The following is a 20,613-nucleotide window of genomic DNA, read 5'->3' as shown; positions in this document are numbered from 1 at the left end:
AAATACATTATTTAAACAAAATTTTGTAAACAAATGAAGTAAAAATAAGGTTCCTCATGAGTGTTGTTTAATTTTGTATAATCATGTTCTTATGTATGGCATGTTCTTACATTTTGTTCTGAAATCAAAATGATTGAAACTCCAAAGATATTTCGTTGGTATTATGTTATGGTTATTGATGTTTGGGTGGATCCTTTGACACTGTGGCAGTTGACCATGCCCATGGGGGGCAGTCCCGTGAGGGACCACGGTGTCAGGCTAGACTCTGGACACACAAACACAGATTTGAATCTTGATTTAAACAGTTTTGGAAACCACCAGTGGTGGCAGTAGTGAGTAGTAGATGTTAAGCCCGGCTGGGCGAGTATCCCACAGGACGCTGTGCTATAGTGGAACGAGACTGAGAGTTATGAGTACACAGTGAGAAACATACAGAGTCCCAGGTAGAATAGGAGAAGCTGAGAGACAGGGAGAGCAGGCCCTTGAGGAGAGAGTACCTGATCCCTTAGAGTAGAGAGACTCAGTGGTATTGTACTCATACAGCGATTCCACTAGACGAGAGGTCTGGCACTGAAACAGAGGGCAGGACCTCGAGGAGTGAGTTCCTGGTTCCAGGGAAGCAGTACTGTGAAATAGATGGTAGTTGTACTCACAGAAGGAAACTGTTAGTGAAGTCTTCCAAGTAGAAAGGGTGGTAGATGCAGGCAGCAACTCAGGGAACATGGGCTCTCGAGGAGTGACTGAGTACCGGTTTCCTGATGGCACCTGAAAGAAGCAGAAGAGGCCCCCAAGGAGCAGGTACCCCATTAGCAATAAGAGTTCCAGGCTAGACTCGATTAGCTAGCAAAAGTAGTAGGCTTAAATATCCGGGAAGAGTGATGTCATCTCAGGGGGACGCCCCTGAGGTTCGCGCCAACGAGGAAATAAAGATGAGGGCGGTGCGCACGCCCTATGGTACCTTGGAGGAGCATGGCGGGAAACAGCACCAAAGCCGGTCCGGGGATGCCGGAGAGGTCAGAAGACAGATGCCATGGCAGCCAGTAGTCCGAGGTGAGCGGGAGGAGCCACAAGAAGAGTGAGGTAGGCAGGGCAAAGCCGTCGCAGATTGATGGTCGCAACATATTCATATTTCATTTTGAAAACAAAATAATTGATCCATTGGGCCAAGGCCCATGGTTGAAGACAGGGACTTGCGTAGGGAATAGGCTGAGACCCAAAGCATAACATTGTGGACTGGTCCGGCGATTGGGTCCTGATGGGCCCTGATTCAGGCCCGATGCCTGGAACCAACCCAAAGGCCGGGTCCTGAAACTTGGGCCTCAACCTAGGCTGAGGCTCTTGGCCAGACCCAATGCCTTGGCCCGGTCCACAGACTGGGTCCTGACTCCGGGGCCTCAGCTTGGAACCAGGCCTTATGCCAAGACACAATCTGGAGGTTGAGTCCAGGCTGGGGCCTGGGCCCAGTCATGATGTTTCACCCAGTCTTAAGACTGGTTCCTGACACCGGGGTCTTGGCAGGACTCAGGCTTGAGGCCAGGGCTCGACGCAGAAGCTGGGTCTCGACCCCGGGTCCTCAGCCCAGGGTCATGCCCAGGCCTCAGAGGTCTTCCTTCTTCTTTCTTCAGCAAAATGACACTGTCCACTTGAGAGGCACTGGAGTTAGTTAACTCCAATGCTTCCTCTGCATTGTAGGGTGCCATTTTCATGTACGGCAGCCTGATTATATTTATCTTATGCTACTAACTCTGCTCCTCCTCGGAACGCCTCTTGCCCGCCCATGGAAAGCCCTCTTCTTATCCAGCTAAATTCTATCCAGGTAACAATTTAGCTTACCCGGCTAAATATAGCCGGGTAAGTCATTTAGATGAATACTTATTATATTATCCATCTCAATGGCTTTTGAATATCGACCTCCAAATAGATAAGGCGATGAGACTGTATGGAATCCTTCCGAGTGTACCAAGAGAACTTAGAGAATTCTAGCAGCTCCACTGGCTGACTGTGAAGTCTGATGTAGTTCCAGAAGCCTGGAGACAGGTGGACGTGGTTCCTATTCATAAAGGTAGAAATAAGCGGTAGGATAGGAACTGAAGGCTGGTTATTATGACCTCTGTGGTGTGTAAATTACTGGAATCACTGATAAACAGAGGAGAATGTAGTTTCTAGAATCCAATGGATTGCATGATATGAGGTAGCATGGTTTTACCTGACGTACATCTTATCAGAAGAATCTGATCAATGTCTTTGATTGTTTAGACCAAGGAAGAGTGTTAGATGTACAGTACTTGGATTTCAGTAAGGCCTTTGACATAGTTCTACATAGGCGACTATAAATAAATTCTGTGCTCTTAGTATGTTCCCTAAAGGAGCTGATTGAATTAGAAACTGGTTGAGTGAGAGGCAACAAAGGAATTCACAGAGGAAAGGGAGGGTGTTACTAGCAGTGTTCCTCATTGATTTGCCCTTGGACAGGTTCTTCTCAACATTTTCATGAGTGGCATTGTAGAAGAATTGTCAGGAAAAGTTTGTCTTTTTGCCGATGATACCAAATCTGCAACAGTGTAGATAGATAGTAAGGTGTGGAAAATATGAGGAGGGATCTAATGAATCTCACAAAATGGTCTAGTTTCTAGTAGCTAAGATTTAATGCTAAAAAATATAGAGTTAAGAATTTAGGATGCAAAAATCAATAGAAGATGTACAGCAATGGGAGTTACGGTTGTGGACACTTGGGCCGGTTGGGACAGGGGATGGAGCGCTGTGGAGGACCACGGTGAGCGTCCCAACTGGGAGGCGGCTCGGAGGACTCGGAGAAGGCTTTGGCACAGGAGTCGGGCGGAGTCCTATGCGACCAAGGACTCGGCAGCAGGAGGGAGGACGGACGACATTGGGCCCTGATGACTGAAGAGTCTTCTCCTTGGAGACTGGTAATCCCCCGGGAGGAGCCCGTAGGAGTCAAGCCACTGGGACTTTTGGAGATTCACCCTGGAAGCCGGAGCCCCCCCAGGAGGAGCCCGTAGGGGCCCGGCCACTGGGACTTAGGCAAATCTTCTGGGCCGGTGAACACCAGGATCCAGGGGAGCAACGAAGGCCAAAGGCGGAGTCCAGGAACGAAGCCGAGTCGGAAGCCGGAGAAGGTATCAAGCCAGGGTCAAGACAGGAGATGGAGTCGTGGACGGAGCCGGGTCGGAAGCAGAGGTCAGAAGCAGATACCAGAACCAAAGGACAAGACTGAGGACAGGTCAGGAGTCAAGCCGGGTCAATGACGAAGAGCAATCCAAGGAATGCAGCAACTAGCAGTCAGGAAACCTGAGGAACCTTGTTGCAAGGTGAAGATCTTCTCTCAGCTGCAGGGTAATATACCCTGCAGCGTCTGACGTCATCTGCAGGGCAGTCCTCGGTTTCCCGCGCTGGCCCCTTTAAGAGGGGAGTCCCCGTGTGCACGCGCCTGGGAGGCAGGGCCAGAGACGGGAGTCGGCGGCGTCTCCCTCACGGTGGAGGCGCCGCGGCAGGCAGCAGGACAGGCCCGGGGGGGCCGAAGAGAGCGTCGCACGGGCCGGGCCGGTCCCGAGGTGAGTGGAGGGACCGGGGCACAGCCCGGTCCCATAACAGGTGAAATACTTCTAAGCAGGAAAGAAGAGTGGAGTGTGGGGGTGATTGCATCTGATGATCTTAAGTTGTCCAAATATGAGGATAAAGCTACAGCAAAAGCCAGAAAGATGCTTGGCTGTATGTATAGGGAGAGGAATGGTTAGCAGGAAAATATAGGTGATATTGCCCCTATGTAGCTCCCTGGTGAGACCTCATTTGGAATACTGTATTCAGTTCTGGAGACCATACTTTCAAAAGTATATAAACCGATTGGAGTTGGTCTAGAGCATGGCTATTGAAATAATCAGTGACCTTCTTTCTAATGCACATGGAAACAGACTTAAAGATTAAAACATGTATACCCCAGAGGAAAGGTGAGATAGGGGAGATAGGATAGAGGCATTGAAATACCTCCAATGTTTCCATGCACTGGAGGTGAGCCTCTTTCAATGGAAAGGAGTCTCTAGAATGAGGGTTCATGGGATGATGGTGAGAGGGGGTAGACTTAGGAGAAATCTTAGGAAATATTTCTTTACAAAGTAGTAAATACATGAAACAACATCCCAGTGGAGGAAGTAGGGTCAAAAATAATATCTGAATTCAAGAAAGCATGGGATTAACACAAGGGATCTCTATGAGGGAGTGGTGGGAATTCTAAAGCTAAATTAGTTGGGCAGATGGGCAGACTAGATAAGCCATTATGGTCTTTTTCTGCCATCATATGTTTATATTTCTATGTTTCTGACATGCCTCTGATGCTACACTTTGGGGGACTTCCTGCTACTCTGTCTAGCTGACATGTACCTGATGCTACATCTTGAGAGTTTTGCTGCTACTCTGCCTGGCTGCTATTCAAAGACACTATACTTTGTGTGTTTTGCTGCTAATCTGTGTGGTTTTCTGCCAATCATGTCCCTGATGCTATATTTTAGGTGCGAGGGTGGGGACTGGTGCCAAGTTCTCCCTCCCTAATTCTTTCTTAGTTAAACTAAGTTTCTTTGTAAAAAAAAACCCGATCTGTCTTCCCAGACCAGGGCTATCTTTTCGTTCCATGTAAACCGGTCTGATTTGTATTGTATACAGGAATTCCGGTATATAAAAATTAAAAATAAATAAATAAATAAATAAACTGGGCAGTTTTGTCCCGAAAAAAAAAAATCTAAAAAAAGAAAAAAATACAAGTTTTTCCTCTCACCCCACTTATTTTCTGGTTCTATACATTAACTGTTTTCCTATACCTCTCTAAGATCCTGGCCTAGTTCTCCCACCCTGCTTTTTTCTTGGTTGTTCTGGGGTGTTTTGTCCACTTTTGGAGGCTTGCAGTTTTCTGGCCTCTCTTACTGCTGCTTTGCTCCTCTTACAATGCCTTGGAAAAGTCCTGCCACCGCTGGTAGTGTTTTGCCTCATTGAGGATCTAGGGCTATTCATGCCACTTTTGGTGCCATTTTGACATAGTCTTTAGAGTGCCTTCAGCTTCATGATTAAGTCTACCCTCAAGTGTCATTGGAAATTATCAGAAAATCCCAATCTGTGAGCTCAAAATAGAGTGCATTCCTTCCCTCACTTTAATGGGAAATGAATGGACATATACAATGAATAAATAATTTTTGTTTTCATTTCAAATGAGCCAAATGAAGAACTGTGACCTACAAAAGAAATACACAACATGAAACAATATATTTGCCTCTGCACATCCCTAAATGCTCCTGTTAAAAGGAAAGGAAGCAATAGGATAAGAAGAAATATCTGTTCAGCACGAGCAAGAATTATTGACTGTACATTTAGTCGGTAATTTTCAAAAGGATTTATGCGCTTTAAAATTGGGTTTTACATGCATAAATGCACTTTTGAAATTGCTACGATATATGCTATTGAATTGTCAATAGAATTTATGCACATAAGTGCACTTTAAGCACACAAATGAGCTTTAGAAAATTGCTTGATATATGCTAATTTTGCATGCATAAATCCTTTTGAAAAGTATTCCCAAACTGTATGATCCTATTTATTTAAAAAACTACAACTTGATTTGATGTCTTCATTTATATTCCACCTATCTGAAAAAAAACGTTTTACCTCAAAGTGGAATACAAAATAGATCAGAAATATCCAGCAAACCTTATGCACCGGGAAGAGCATAATCTAAATAAAACTAATAGACAAATTAACCATGTATGAAAGGTAACACGATACAAAAACATTCCTCTCCAAAATAACTTCAGATAAAGACACTATAGAACAGAAGCAACCAAAATAACTACAGTGAAAGACACTACAGAACAGAAGCAACAGTGGTGCAAGACCTTAATACCATCTCATCTAGTTAAAACCACCCCCATCCAAATAACAATCTAAAAGCAACCCTCAATAGATCCCTACCTATAATACAATTAACAGAGCACAACATAATTCCAGTTTTAATCACCGGTCATAGAGCTGATTAACATGATGCAAAGCACTCTTAAAATTTCATGATATACTTTTATATATTTAAGCTTAAAGCTCAAATAGCCATGTCTTTATCTAAAAAATTATATGTAAGCCATTGATTCCCTGAACATAGTATACAGAGTACGTGCTTGCAGTAATTTTGGGTTTGCTGCCATCATGGGTCCAATTCAATATTTTTACAACTCTGCTAAATGGGACCCCCCCCCCCCCCCCCCCCCCCCCTGCCATCACCCTTGTACATAGACACTTTGATATGCTGTGCAAATAAACAAGTGTAATGCCACTTGCCTGGAGAAACTCACTTACTGTGTCAGACAGGATGACAAAACCTTGAGAAGATGTTACTCAGAAAGTGTATATATATATATATATATATATATATGTATATGTGTGTGTGTGTGTGTGTGTGTTTGTGAATTGCATGCACACATGTACTTTTATATTCTAGAATAGTGATCATTTGCTAAAGAAAAGTCCTGTTTTCAAGCAAAACTAGTATACCAAGGGGTTTTTTTTGGTCAATTAATGTTCACATCTAGCAACCTACCTATACTACCTTGGGGATCCATTGAAGCATATGCACATTCCAATATTAAATTGCTGCTGGGGTATAATTTCTCTCTAGGGCTCCCACAGAGATATGTTTGACTGCTGAGAAGACACTTTAGAAAGAGGATTCAAGCTACATTGGAGATATAATTTGCTTCTCGTGCTTTACTCTGGTTAAGATATGACTTGCAGGAAACTGACTTTAAATTGTCCCAGACAAAGCCAATTTTCATGACTATATTGTTACAGATCAGAGATTCTTCTGGTTCCCTCCCCCCCCCCCCCCCCCCCAGGCTGCCTCCTTCTACTGCCCGTTTTGAGCCTGCTACATTCCTGCTAATGCTTGTTCAGAGCAATGTGGATCTGAGACAGAGAGAAAATGGTCTTTTATTTTTAGCTGCTCGGGATTTTTCCCCATTTTCGGTCCACGGCTCCTGTTTCTCATCCAGTCATAGCAGCAGCAGTTGTTCTCTAGCTGGGAAGCAAGAACCACAGCTCTCTCTAGAACTCAGCACATGTTTGGCCTTTAATCAGTCACTAGATGTCACTGTTTCCCAATGGCTGGGAGAACAAGAAGACAGAAGCAAATTTCATGCTACCTTTGCAAAGGAAAACATGGATCAAAAAACACTTTGAAGCAAAAGCAAGTGCAAAAAGCACTGAAAGACTTTTGCTTTGAAGGGCTAAATTCAGGAATCCAACAAAACTTCCACAATACTTTTTACAAATGTTTTTTTTCTCTGCATACATTTTTTTTTTCTGTGCAGTTTTATCCCTTCCAGAACTGCAAGAAATTAAAGTAACATAGTAATGATGGTAGAAAAAGACCAAACGGTCCATCCAATCTGCCCAGCAAACTTCCTATGGTAGTAAGTGCCGCTCCGTGCAGGTTACCCCCATTTTTCTGTTGAGGGTAGTAATTGCCACTCTGTGCAGGTTACTCCATGCATTGTATTGATAGTAACTACCGCTCTGTGCAGGTTACCCCTAAGCCTTATGCTAAGATTTGCAATAATTCATTACAATCCAAACCAAGCAACTGTCAAACCCATTACAAAATTATTATTTAGCAGTGTTTATACAGGGTTAGGAGCCTTCATGATAATTAGACAATGCTGCTTGAACATGCTTTGCTTTTGAATTTGGCTGTAGAAGCAGTCCTGCGTTTTATCCCTAATGTCTGGATATCAGTACCCTGGACCATAAAAGTCTGGGCCTAGCATTGTCACTTATCTGAATCCTCAGCTTTATCTCTAACGTCTACATAAAAGTTGGGGCCCAGTGTTGGCTGTTATTTGAATCCAGTTCCCTCCTTTCCCCCTACTTTGAAGCACAGAGCAATACAGTTGTGTCACAAGCATCAAAGCTAGCTGGTTAAGGGTAGCAACCCCCATACCTTCTGCTAAGAGTAGTAAATGTTGCTCTGTGCAAGTTACCCCCCTACACCCTTTCCTTCATTTCAACCCCTAGTCCTTAGGAGTTTATCCCCTTGCCCTTTTGAATTTATTTACAGTTTGACTCACCACCTCTTCCAGAAGGGCATTCCAGGCAACCACTACCTTCTCCATGAAGAAGTATTTCCCGATGTTGGTTTTGAGACATCCCACCTGGAGTTTCATTTCATGAACTTGCGTTCCACTGGAAAAGGTTTGAAGTTTGTGCATCATTAAAACCTTTTAGGTTTTCTGAAAGTTCTGTACCATATCTTCCCTGCACCTCCTCTCTTCTAGAGTATACATATTTAGATCCTTCAGCCTCTCCTTATAAGACTTTCAATATAGACCCCACACCATTTTGGTTGCCCTTCTCTGAACTGTCTCCATCTTGTCTCTATGCTTTTTGAGTTACTGTCTCCAGAACTGAACACAGTACTCTAGGTGAGGCCTCACCAAAGCTTTGGAGGTCATTTTCAAATGAATTATTCATGTAAGTGTAACATACTATCATAGCAATTTTCAAAAGCCATTTACTCCAATAAAGTGCACTTACACAAGTAAATCCTATGGACAATTCAATGGCATATATTGTAACAATTTTCAAAAGCCTACTTACGTGAGTAAATTGCATTTAAACGTGTAAACCCCAGTTTTAAGCGTGTAAATGCTTTTTAAAATCAGACTCTTTGCATAAAAGACATGCTATTTAAAACTGTGCAGTTCTACAGTTATTACCCTAATTTTGTCTGATCTTTAAATCTGACCTTTAGTCTACAATTTATATTCTCATGGAAAGGGAGAACCATCATTGTTGACTGAGAGAAAATGCATGCAGATTGGTGCTGGTATAAGTATAATGGTTAACTGTAAAATATAAAAATAAATACATACTCTGCATTCATTTCAATCAAAATAAGGCATGTGGAGTGCAAACTGAACAAAGAAGCCAAACAGTAGCTTTTATAAAAAAATAGAACAGCTGTTTATTGACCTTTGAACAATGCATGGCAAAAATGAATGGTCTTGATTTTTTCCATCCAACTGCCTATGACTTTAACAATCATTACTGGTGTGGGTGTGTGGGAGTAGTGGGGGGCAGGCTTAGCCTGGTGACTCAGTGATTGTGCTGTCCATTACCATACAGAGAACCTGATTTTGATCTCCAGGTCAGGTCTTCAGCTCTTTGAGTGGAATGGGATTGGAGATGTTGTGCATACAGTGTTCACAGCTCTTAGGGCAGGGATGGCCAATGCCAGTCCTCAAAAGCTGCAAACAGACCAGGTTTTCAAGCTATCCACAATGAATATGCATGAGATAGATTTGCATGAAGGCAGTGCATATAAATGTATCTCATGCATGTTCATTGTGGTTCCTGAAAACCTGGCTTGTTTGTAGCTCTCAAGGACTGGAGTTGGCCACCCCTGCCTTAGGGAAAAGGAAGTCTTAGCCATTATTCAGTGGGAACATTTTGTGACCAGACTTACAGATAACATTAGCTGAACTTCAGAAGGAACCATGGTGTGTAATTCCTGACCAAGAACTATTACTAGAATGAGTGGGCACAGTTGGAGGTGGTTGCATGTTGTGTATATGTGTGGGGTGTTTGTGGGTATCCAAACAGCAAAAAAGCACCCTGCAGGAGTCACTGCAAATTCTATAGATTCCCAAATTCATTTGTTATTAAAAATGCCACGGGACAAGAAGCAGCAAATAGAGATGGCCAGGGAATATTTTCACAAATTTGTGGACTAGTCCTTTGAAATCAGATTTTTCTGTTGTATACATAGTAGAGAAAATAGGGTAAGGGTACTTACAACCATGAAAAAAAAAACTGCTTACATGGATTTACCCCCGTATTTGGAAGAACTTGGGATCAGAGGATGTGCTTGACTTGGTATTGTTGTCACAGATATCCATCAATATGCATGAGTGCCAAAGGAATGGAAGCAGGCTAAGTTTATCACTTTGTTAAAATAAGGAAAACCACTGGTTATCCAGCTAGCTTCAAACCAGTTCTCAGCGGATAAATCAATAGAGCCTTTCTAACTCATATTTCTCCCATCATTGAAGAAGCCCTTCCTAATGATCAGTCCAAGCTACTACTGCTGTGACCAGGTCCTATCCTCTAATTTCACTGAAGAAGGTTTTCAATACCAAAAGAAGCCCAGAGGCATCTTTTACTTTCTTCTGCTTTTGTGAGTTCTGATCACTGCAGGGTTTGAACTGAGGGCAGTGTGGGGCCTAGGACATTTGCTCTGATTGGTGGACTAACTTGAGAACACAGGAAAAGACCAAAGCCCCTGAGACATTGAACTCAATGATAGCTTTCTAACTCCCCACCCCCCCTAAAAAAAAAAAAAAGAGCAGGATTGGTTGGAGGATCAGTGGAAAAGGGTTGCGGGGTACACAAATACATTCCTGGCAACTAGAAAGCTGCTCAACATTATTGCCATGGGACGTTGGTATTTTAGTTGGATTCTGGCTTGATCCTGCTTCTTCTGACTGGTAACTACCCTGTACTTAGAGAAAGCCGATTTGCCTGTGCACTCTCAAAAATGCTGGTAATCTGTTACCAAGATTAATGCTGGCCTGCTTGTATCTGTTACCCCCATCTAACCTGAAGTAAATTCCTAGACCTGTATCTGACCTGCTTGACTTGCTGCCCTTTGGGAATTCACGAACCTTAGGACCAGATTAAAAAAAAAAAAAAAAAAAAAAGTAAAAGGAATTTTTATCTCATCTCAGAACTCAGTATAAAATCAATTTCAAACAGACTGGAACCCATGAATACTTCTCAAAGGGTGCCTGACACTTTTGCTGGGTGCTCCGCTTCTCCCCCAATACCCCATGTCTTTCTGCTGTGCAGGGAACTCCACAAAAGGAGTATGGAGTGCTGCTTCCCCCGCCATCTTCCAACTGATCGAACCCCTGGAAAGACAACATACCCTGGAAAATCAGAACTTACAGCACCAAATGACCCATCTGCAGGCAGAAAATACCATCTTCTGTGTCAGTGGCCTGGGACCTCATGCTGCTACTCCTGGAGTGTTATCACTAGTGCTAGACTCAGATACTTTCGAGGTTTTAGACCCTGTTTACTTTGCACCTGCAAGAATTTCCCAGTGAAGCAGAAGAGGTGAGGCTGCTGTTGAGGCTTCTTACTAGGGATGCCTAAACTGAGCTTCCTCCCTCCTGGAACAAGATAGACCGTAATTGTCTAACTAGAATGCCTTCATGCAATCTTTCTCCCAAAAATGTGGAGGGAAAGTTGCAAAGACATTTACCTGGCTAAACAGTGATTAACTCGGGTCTATCTATTGTCCTGTCTGAAAACTGGTTTTAAGTACTCTGGCTAAAAGTATGATGCACAAGTTTCATAGTACATGCACTTTTAACTGGATTACAAATAAGCACTCCAATTGGATGAGTTTAGGTCAGGGGAGTAAAACGGATGCATACATTTCATTTCCAAAAGTATATGTTCTACTTTATCTCTCCTCCACCATTCATATAAATAGCAGGAAGAAAGCAGGTGGGTGCTTTTAGCATGAGCCCTTTCTGGCTGACAATCTTAAAAGGGAAAGAACACTGTTGGTTTCCCTTTGAAAATTAGCTGCAAGTATACATGGTCAAAGTACATGCATACATTATAGAAAATGCTGGCTATTTGAAAATATTCCTCTGGATAGCCCACTCTAGGCTTGAGAGATGGTGCTACAGCAACTAAAGCAGGGAACAGAGTCAGTGATTATGAGGGCAGCTTGGCTCTACCAGATGATTATTGACACTGCCTGAAATGAGTCTACACATTGGCATCAATATGCATGGGGTTGGGGAATAAAATTGAAGCTGAATTAGCCCAAGTAGACTTCATAAGGAACAGATGATTTATCAATCTATGCATAAAAATTGATATGCACCTGAAGAAGCCATACAGAAAGAAATGAGAATATCTGAGTCAATGCACCAGAGTTAATGCAGTGGGTATACTATCTCCCACCTTTGTTTCTGAACAGAAAAAAAAAAAAGAATACCAAAGGCACTCAAGCTTGTGATTATAATGTGGAGACCAAGGTCACTATGCCCAAACCTGCATTAAATGTGTGGGCCATTAATTTCAGGGGTCCATGATTGAAACAAAAAATGGTCTCATTCATCACATTTTACCTGTTCTTTTCAATTGCATGCACATCCCTATTGGGAATTACAGGCTGATTAGTCTGATCTCTGTGGTGAGTAAATCAATGGAAACACTGCTAAAACAGAGGATTATACAGTTTCTGGAATCCAACAGATTACTAGATCTGAAGCAGCAAAGCATTACAAGAGGTAGGTCTTGACAGACAAATCTGATCCATTTCTTTGACTGCATCAACAGAATGTTGGAATGGGGAGAGTGTAAGATGTAGTGTGCTTGGATTTCAGTAAGGCTTTGATATGACACTGTAAAGGTGACTTATAAATAAACTAAGCACCCTTGGTTTAAATCTTAAGGTGACTGACTGGGTTAGAAGCTGATTGAGTGGGAGTCCACAAAGGGTAGTGGTAAATGAAGTTAACGATAAGAAGATAGGGATTACCCTGTGCCACAGAGATCAGTTCTTGGACTGGTTCTTTTTCTACATTTTTTGTAAGTGATATTGCAGAAGGACTATTGGGCAAGGTTATTCTTTTTGCTGATGATACTAAAATCTGCAACAGAGAAGACATCTAGTAAGGTGTGGAATTGATGAGGAAGGATCTAATGAAGCCTGAGTAATGGTCTAGAGTCAATCAGCTCATATTTAATACTAAAAAAATGCAGGCTCATGTATTTGGGATGCAAAAAGCCAAGGGAGTGGTACAGTATATGGGTGAAATTCTGTGCATGAAAAAAGAGCAGGATCTATGGGTGATCATATCTGATGTCCTCAAGGTGGCCAAGTAGGTGGATGAGGCAAGGGCAAAAGCCAGCCACAGGCTTCCATGAACTTTTTTTATGGTTCATAGCCTTCCCAATCAATTAAGTAATTCAGTCTTTCCCTAATCAACCTTGAGTCTAGGATATTCCTCATGCTCTTTGAACTGAATTGGAGGTAGTGAAACTAGTTTGTGGGCTGGAAATGGGTTGCCTGTGAATGGCTTTAGTAATGGAATGTGAAATATTGGTTGCACATGAAGAGATGAAGGTAAATTCAGCTTGAATATTACTGGATTGATTTGTTAGATAATTGTGTATTGCTCAAAATATTTGTGATATAGTTTGCGGCGCTAGGTCTATCATCACTAAAATAACCATGCTTTCACCTGACTGTGCAAGGCTTACAGTGATCCAAGATTAAGAAGTGGTCTCTGCCAATTAAAAGAGTCCCATGGACTTTACTCATGGTAGTTTGTTTTGAGTGCAAGTTTCATGGAACCAGAAGTACTTGCATTGTTGATCCTTATGCTGGTTTAATAAAAATGTTTGGTTAGTAGACAGAATGTTTGACATTTCCAAAGTGCCCTGCTAAAATGGAGTCATGGAAAATCCAGAGTGGTTCCAGTCAAGTAGTTTCACGTGGTACATACAAATGATTCTGACTGTGGAGCAAACTCTAGTGCTCACCCAAAGGCTAAATATTGTTGGATGGCTTAAATTCTCCCAACTCCACCTGTACCATCAGATTTCATGTTCTCATGGCTTGAATCAAGGATTGGAGGGTCAGAGATAATAAGTATGACAAAAGGCAACCCTTACTTCTCTATGTGGGTCCAAGATGTAGGGTTTGGGATTTCTTGTTCCAGGGATCTGGTATAGTGTTCTTCTTCAGGTTTCCTATTCTGGATTCCAGGGCAGTTTGCATTCTGGAAATTGAAACAAGTAAAGAATAACACCAAATAATAACCCCTGGAGGCTGAGGTCCTTGGATGAAGGGAGGTTTTATAGGTTCTATAATCTATGAACACTTGTACCGGATGGGCTACTGTTTTGAGTAGTGTTTCCAATTCTCAAAAGCAGCTTTGATGGTTAGTAGTTATCAATCAAAGATCATACAATGGGCTCTATGAGAGCTTTCTGGCATGGTGAATGCAAGAGTGAAGTCCTTAGTGGGGCCTCTGGTCCCCTGCCATTGGAATGACATGAAACGTATGGTCATATCTAAGGCATCCATTTCTACTATGAATAACTGCATGGGGCAAGGGATGATATAAATGCCCATTTTAGCTGGTTGAAGGCTCTTTATTCTGCTGGTGAATATAGCAGGTTTCTTCCAGATGAGAGACTACTCCAGACCCCTGCAGATTGCAGCAAAGTAAAATACAGTGGACTTTGCCTGCCCCTGCTAATGCTGCTCCATCAGTCATTGGAGCTGCATATTATTATACAATAATGTAAAACAAAAAATGGCTTTCAAACTTGTGGAATGCACTGTGAAGTCTCCAAAAACTATGGCTTCCTTTCTTTTCCAATAAAAGTTTTAAGTATTTAATTGTTTATTTATTTATTTATTTATTTATTTGATTTCGATCCTGCCTCATGCAGTAGCACTCTAGGTAAGTTACAATCTCAGCAAACATAATATTACATCATTTCTACTTCTGTACATCGAGACCAAAGACACATAACTCAACATATTCATAAATAAATCAAGTTGCTTGACAACTAATGACAATATAAAAATAGCAATCCTACCTAATAAAATTAAAAAGTTAAATTAATTGTTCAAAGAACCAGCTCCACTTCCAACTACCATCCCACCTTCCACTGTTAAAATAACACCCACTAAACCTGCCAGCAACCTCACTAAAACTCCCACACAATCTCCAACTACTATCTCACCTTCCACAATTAAAACAATATCCCCCTCCAAGCCAACATAACAACCTCAACAAAAGTCCCAGCACAATACTTTCAACCACCCATTTTTCATGACTAAATAGTCAAAGTAAGACATCCAAAGTGTTTTGTTGATTTTAAATGTCATGTAAATAATACACTGCCCATTTTTTCTGTTTTAATAGCAGTATGGATTATGTCATGTAATAGAAGTAGACTCTTGTGCTGTAGCATGGTTGGCACAGCCTTGTAGGCGAACCTACTAAGTCCATGCCGATAGCTGGTGGATGTGCTCTGGGCTGGGATAGAGCTGGGGCTTCACCTGTACCAGCCCCATTTCCTGCAGGTTGGACCCTTGAGTTCCAGGAACCAGTGGGGCTTAGGCATTTACATTTGTTGGCATTTATGGATCAACTAACACTAAAAAGGACCAGGTGATGAACAACATAAGAACATAAGAACATGCCATACTGGGTCAGACCAAGGGTTCATCAAGCCCAGCATCCTGTTTCCAGCAGTGGCCAATCCAGGCCATAAGAACCTGGCAAGTACCCAAAAACTAAGTCTGTTCCATGTTACCGTTGCTAGTAATAGCAGTGGCTATTTTCTAAGTCAACTTAATTAATAGCAGGTAATGGACTTCTCCTCCAAGAATTTATCCAATCCTTTTTTAAACACAGCTATACTAACTGCACTAACCACATTCTATGGCAACAAATTCCAGAGTTTTATTGTGCGTTGAGTGAAAAAGAACTTTCTCGATTAGTTTTAAATGTGCCACATGCTAACATCATGGAGTGCCCCCTAGTCTTTCTATTATCCGAAAGAGTAAATAACCGATTCACATCTACCCGTTCTAGACCTATCATGATTTTAAACACCTCTATCATATCCCCCCTCAGCCATCTCTTCTCCAAGCTGAAAGGTCCTATCCTCTTTAGTATTTCCTCATAGGGGACCTATTCCATTCCCCTTATCATTTTGGTAGCCCTTCTCTGTACCTTCTCCATCGCAATTATAACTTTTTTGAGATGCGGTGACCAGAATGGTACACAGTATTCAGGTTCGGTCTCACCATGGAGCAATACAGAGGCATTATGACATTTTCCGTTTTATTCACCATTCTCTTTCTAATAATTCCCAACATTCTGTTTGCTTTTTTGACTGCCGTAGCACACTGAACTGACGATTTCAATGTGTTATCCACTATGACGCCTAGATCTCTTTCTTGGGTTGTAGCACCTAATATGGAAACTAACATTGTGTAACTATAGCATGGCTTATTTTTCCCTATATGCATCACCTTGCACTTATCCACATTAAATTTCATCTGCCATTTTGATACCCAATTTTCCAGTCTTACAAGGTCTTCCTGCAATTTATCACAATCTGCTTGTGATTTAACTACTCTGAACAATTTTGTATCATCTGCAAATTTGATTATCTCACTCGTCGTATTTCTTTCCAGATCATTTATAAATATATTGAAACGTAAGGGTCCCAATACAGATCCCTGAGGCACTCCACTGCCCACTCCCTTCTACTGAGAAAATTGTCCATTTAATCCTACTTTCTGTTTCCTGTCTTTTAGCCAGTTTGCAATCCACGAAAGGACATCGCCACCTATCCCATGACTTTTTACTTTTCTTAGAAGCCTCTCATGAGGACTTTGTCAAACGCCTTCTGAAAATCCAAGATTACTACATCTACTGGTTCACCTTTATCCACATGTTTATTAACTCCTTCAAAAAAGTGAAGCAGATTTGTGAGGCAAGGCTTGCCTTGGGTAAAGCCATGCTGACTTTGTTCCATTAAACCATGTCTTTCTATATGTTCTGTGATTTTGATTTTTACAACACTTTCCACTATTTTTCCTGGCACTGAAGTCAGGCTAACCAGTCTGTAGTTTCCCAGATTGCCCCTGAGCCCTTTTTAAATATTGGGATTACATTAGCTATCCTCCAGTCTTCAGGTACAATGGATGATTTTAATGATAGGTTACAAATTTTTACTAATAGGTCTGAAATTTCATTTTTTAGCTCCTTCAGAACTCTGGGGTGTATACCATCCGATCCAGGTGATTTACTACTCTTCATTTTGTCAATCAGGTCTACCACATCTTCTAGGTTCACCGTGATTTGATTCATGAAAACCTTCTCCAGTACGGGTACCTCCCCAACATCCTCTTCATCCTCTTCAGTAAACACTGAAGCAAAGAAATCATTTAATCTTTCCGCATTGGCCTTATCTTCTCTAAGTGCCCCTTTAACCCCTCGATCATCTAACGGTCCAACTGACTCCCTCACAGGCTTTCTGCTTTCGGATATATTTTTAAAAGTTTTTACTATGAGTTTTTGCCTCTGCGGCCAACTTCTTTTCAAATTCTCTCTTAGCCTGTCTTATCAATGTCTTACATTTAACTTGCCAACATTTATGTATTATCCTATTTTCTTCTGTTGGATCCTTCTTCCAATTTTTGAATGAAGATCTTTTGGCTAAAATAGCTTCTTTCACCTCCCCTTTTAACCATGCTGGTAATCATTTTGCCTTCTTTTCACTTTTCTTAATGTGTGGAATACATCTGGACTGTGCTTCTAGAATGGTATTTTTTTAACAATGAGCACTCCTCTTGCACATTTTTTACTTTTGTAACTGCTCCTTTCAGTTTTTTTCTAACAATTTTTCTCATTTTCTCAAAGTTTCCATTTTGAAGGTTTAGCACGAGAGCTGTGGATTTGCATACTGTTCCTCTTCCAGTCATTAATTCAAATTTGACCATATTATGATCACTATTGCCAAGTGGCCCCACCACTGTTACCTCTCTCACCAAGTCCTGTGCTCCACTGAGAATTAGATCTAAAATTGTTCCCTTTCTGATCGGTTCCTGAACCAATTGCTCCATAAACCTATCATTTATTCCATCCAGGAACGTTATCTCTCTAGTGTGTCCCGATGATACATTTACCCAGTCAATATTGGTGTAATTGAAGTCTCCCATTAATACCGCACTACCAATTTGGTTAGCTTCCCTAATTTCTCTTAGCATTTCACTGTCCGTCTCACCATCTTGACCAGGTGGACGGTAGTATACTCCTATCACTATAGTCTTCCCCGACACACAAGGGATGTCTATCCATAAAGATTCAATTTTGCATTTAGTCTCATGCAGGATGTTTATCCTGTTGGACTCTATGCCATCTCGAACATAAAGTGCCACACCGCCTCCCGGGTGCTCCTCTCTGTCATTGCAATATAATTTGTACCCCGGTATAGCACTGTCCCATTGGTTATCCTCCTTCCACCATGTCTCTGAGATGCCAATTAAGTCTATGTCATCATTCACTGCTATACATTCTAATTCTCCCATCTTACTTCTTAGACTTCTGGCATTAGCATACAAACATTTCAAAGTTTGTTTTTTGTTTGTATTTTCATTCTATTTTTTAATTGATAGGGATAAGTTAGAATTTTTTAGTTCAGGTGAGTTTTTAGTTACAGGCAATTGGACTACTTTTCTTATTATTGGAACCTCACTGTCGGGATGCCCTAATTCTAATGCATCATTAGTATCCTTTGAAGATACCTCTTTCTGAACCATGCGCTGCTGAGCGATTGTTGGCTTTCCCCTTTGTTCTAGTTTAAAAGCTGCTCTATTTCCTTTTTAAAGGTTAGCACCAGCAGTCTGGTTCCACCCTGGTTAAGGTAGAGCCTATCCCTTCGGAAGAGACTCCCCCTTCCCCAAAAGGTTCCCCAGTTCCTAACAAAACTGAATCCCTCTTCCTTGCACCATCATCTCATCCACGCATTGAGTCTCCGGAGCTCTGCCTGCCTCTGGTGACATGCGCGTGGAACAGGGAGCATTTCATAGAATGTTACCCTGGAGGTTCTGGATTTAAGCTTTCTACCTAAGAGCCTAAATTTGGCTTCCAGAACCTCCCCCAGACATTTTCCTATGTCGTTGGTGCCCACATGTACCACGACAGCCGGCTCCTCCCCAACACTATCTAAAATCCTATCTATGTGACATGTGAGGTCCGCCACCTTCGCACCAGGTAGGCATCTTACCAGGTGATCCTCATGCCCACCAGCCACCCAGCTATCTTCATTCCTAATAATCGAATCACCAACTATGATGGCCGACTTAACCCATGCTGCTACTCCTGGAGTGTTATCAGTGCTAGACTCAGATACTTTTGAGGTTTTAGCCCCTGTTTACTTTCCCAGTGAAGGAGAAGAGGTGAGGCTGCTGTTGAGGCTTCTTACTAGGGATGCCTAAACTGAGCTTCCTACCTCCTGGATCAAGATAGACCATAATTGTCTAACTAGAATGCCTTCATGCAATCTTTCTCCCAAAAATGTGGAGGGAAAATTTCAAAGACATTTACCAGGGTAAACAGTGATTAACTCGGGTCTATTGTCCTGTCTGAAAACTGGTTTCAAGTAATCTGGCTAAAAGTATGATGCATAAGTTTCATAGTACATGTACTTTTAACTGGATTACAAATAAGCACTCCAATTGGATGAGTTTAGCTCTCCCATCATGAGACCTTCTTCCTCCAAGGCAGCACCAGGGCTGCCAGTCTGAATTTGGGACTTGGCTACTGTGACCCTGAAGGTCTCATCTATATACCTCTCTGTCTGCCTCAGCTCCTCCAGGTCTGCCACTCTAGCCTCCAGAGATCAGACTCCTTCTCTGAGAGCCAGGAGCTCTTTGCATCACATGCACATGTACAACTTCTCACCAGTGGGTAAAAAATCATACATGTGACACTCTATGCAAAAGACTGGGAAGCCCCCCTCTTGCTGCTGGACTGCTGCCTTCATCTCAATTTTGATCAGTTCCTAGTTAAGTTTTAGGTTGCTATGGGAGTAGGAATGTGTCTAACGTCCTTTAAATGTATTAGTGAATTAACTATATGTCTGGTAGTGGCCTACCTGGGTCTGATCAAACTCTCAATAAAGTTTTTGTTGTTGTTTTGTTGTTTTTTTTTGTGAAAGTAGCACCTGCCTATAAATTAAAGGATGAGCTAGGGGTGGGAAGGTTGGGAAATCCAAACAGTCTAACTTCAGTTAGTCAGCCAGAGTGACTCACTGCTCTCTTGATTAACAAATCTATTGGTACCTATTCAAACCAGATCACACTACCTCAACACTTTTCCAAGGTGAGTAACTGAGCTGAACTTTTCAACCTTTTTAACTTAGTTATACACTGTTCCTAGCTTATTTCTAGCTTCTGGCTACTTTTTTTTTTTTTTTTTGGGGGGGGGGGTTGTGTTGGTTTTTTTTTTTAAATACAAACACTCAGTTCTGCTTACTAGCTGCCTTATAGACTTTAAAAAATAAACACACTACCTACTGCTTACTAGCTGCCTTATTGACTGACTATTTGAAAATACAAACAGTCTAACTTGTTTATTCACTGCCTTACTGACTATTAAAAGCACAAACACACAAACACACTTAATAATATTCCCAAATAGTTAACTTTGCCCCAATACTTTTAAAAAAGACAATGTCCCAAGCAAAAACTTACTGATTCCTTTCAGCCACCAGCAAGGTGATCCTTTCCTCTCAGTGCTCTATTTTTATGTATCATAAAAATAGATACATAAAATAAACACATAATATGACAAAACAATACGATAAAATAGGGCAAACATAAAATAGTCATAAAAAGTAATATAGCATAATAATAATATAAACAAAATAAGTATAACAGTCATAAAAAGTGATGCTATAATAAAATTAACAAACTTAAAAATAGGCTAAATTAAAAAGAAAAGTTTT

Source organism: Rhinatrema bivittatum, chromosome 2 (assembly GCF_901001135.1).
Source record: "Rhinatrema bivittatum chromosome 2, aRhiBiv1.1, whole genome shotgun sequence".
Classification (NCBI taxonomy): Eukaryota; Metazoa; Chordata; class Amphibia; order Gymnophiona; family Rhinatrematidae; genus Rhinatrema; species Rhinatrema bivittatum.
Note: the sequence above shows the minus strand (reverse complement) of the source record.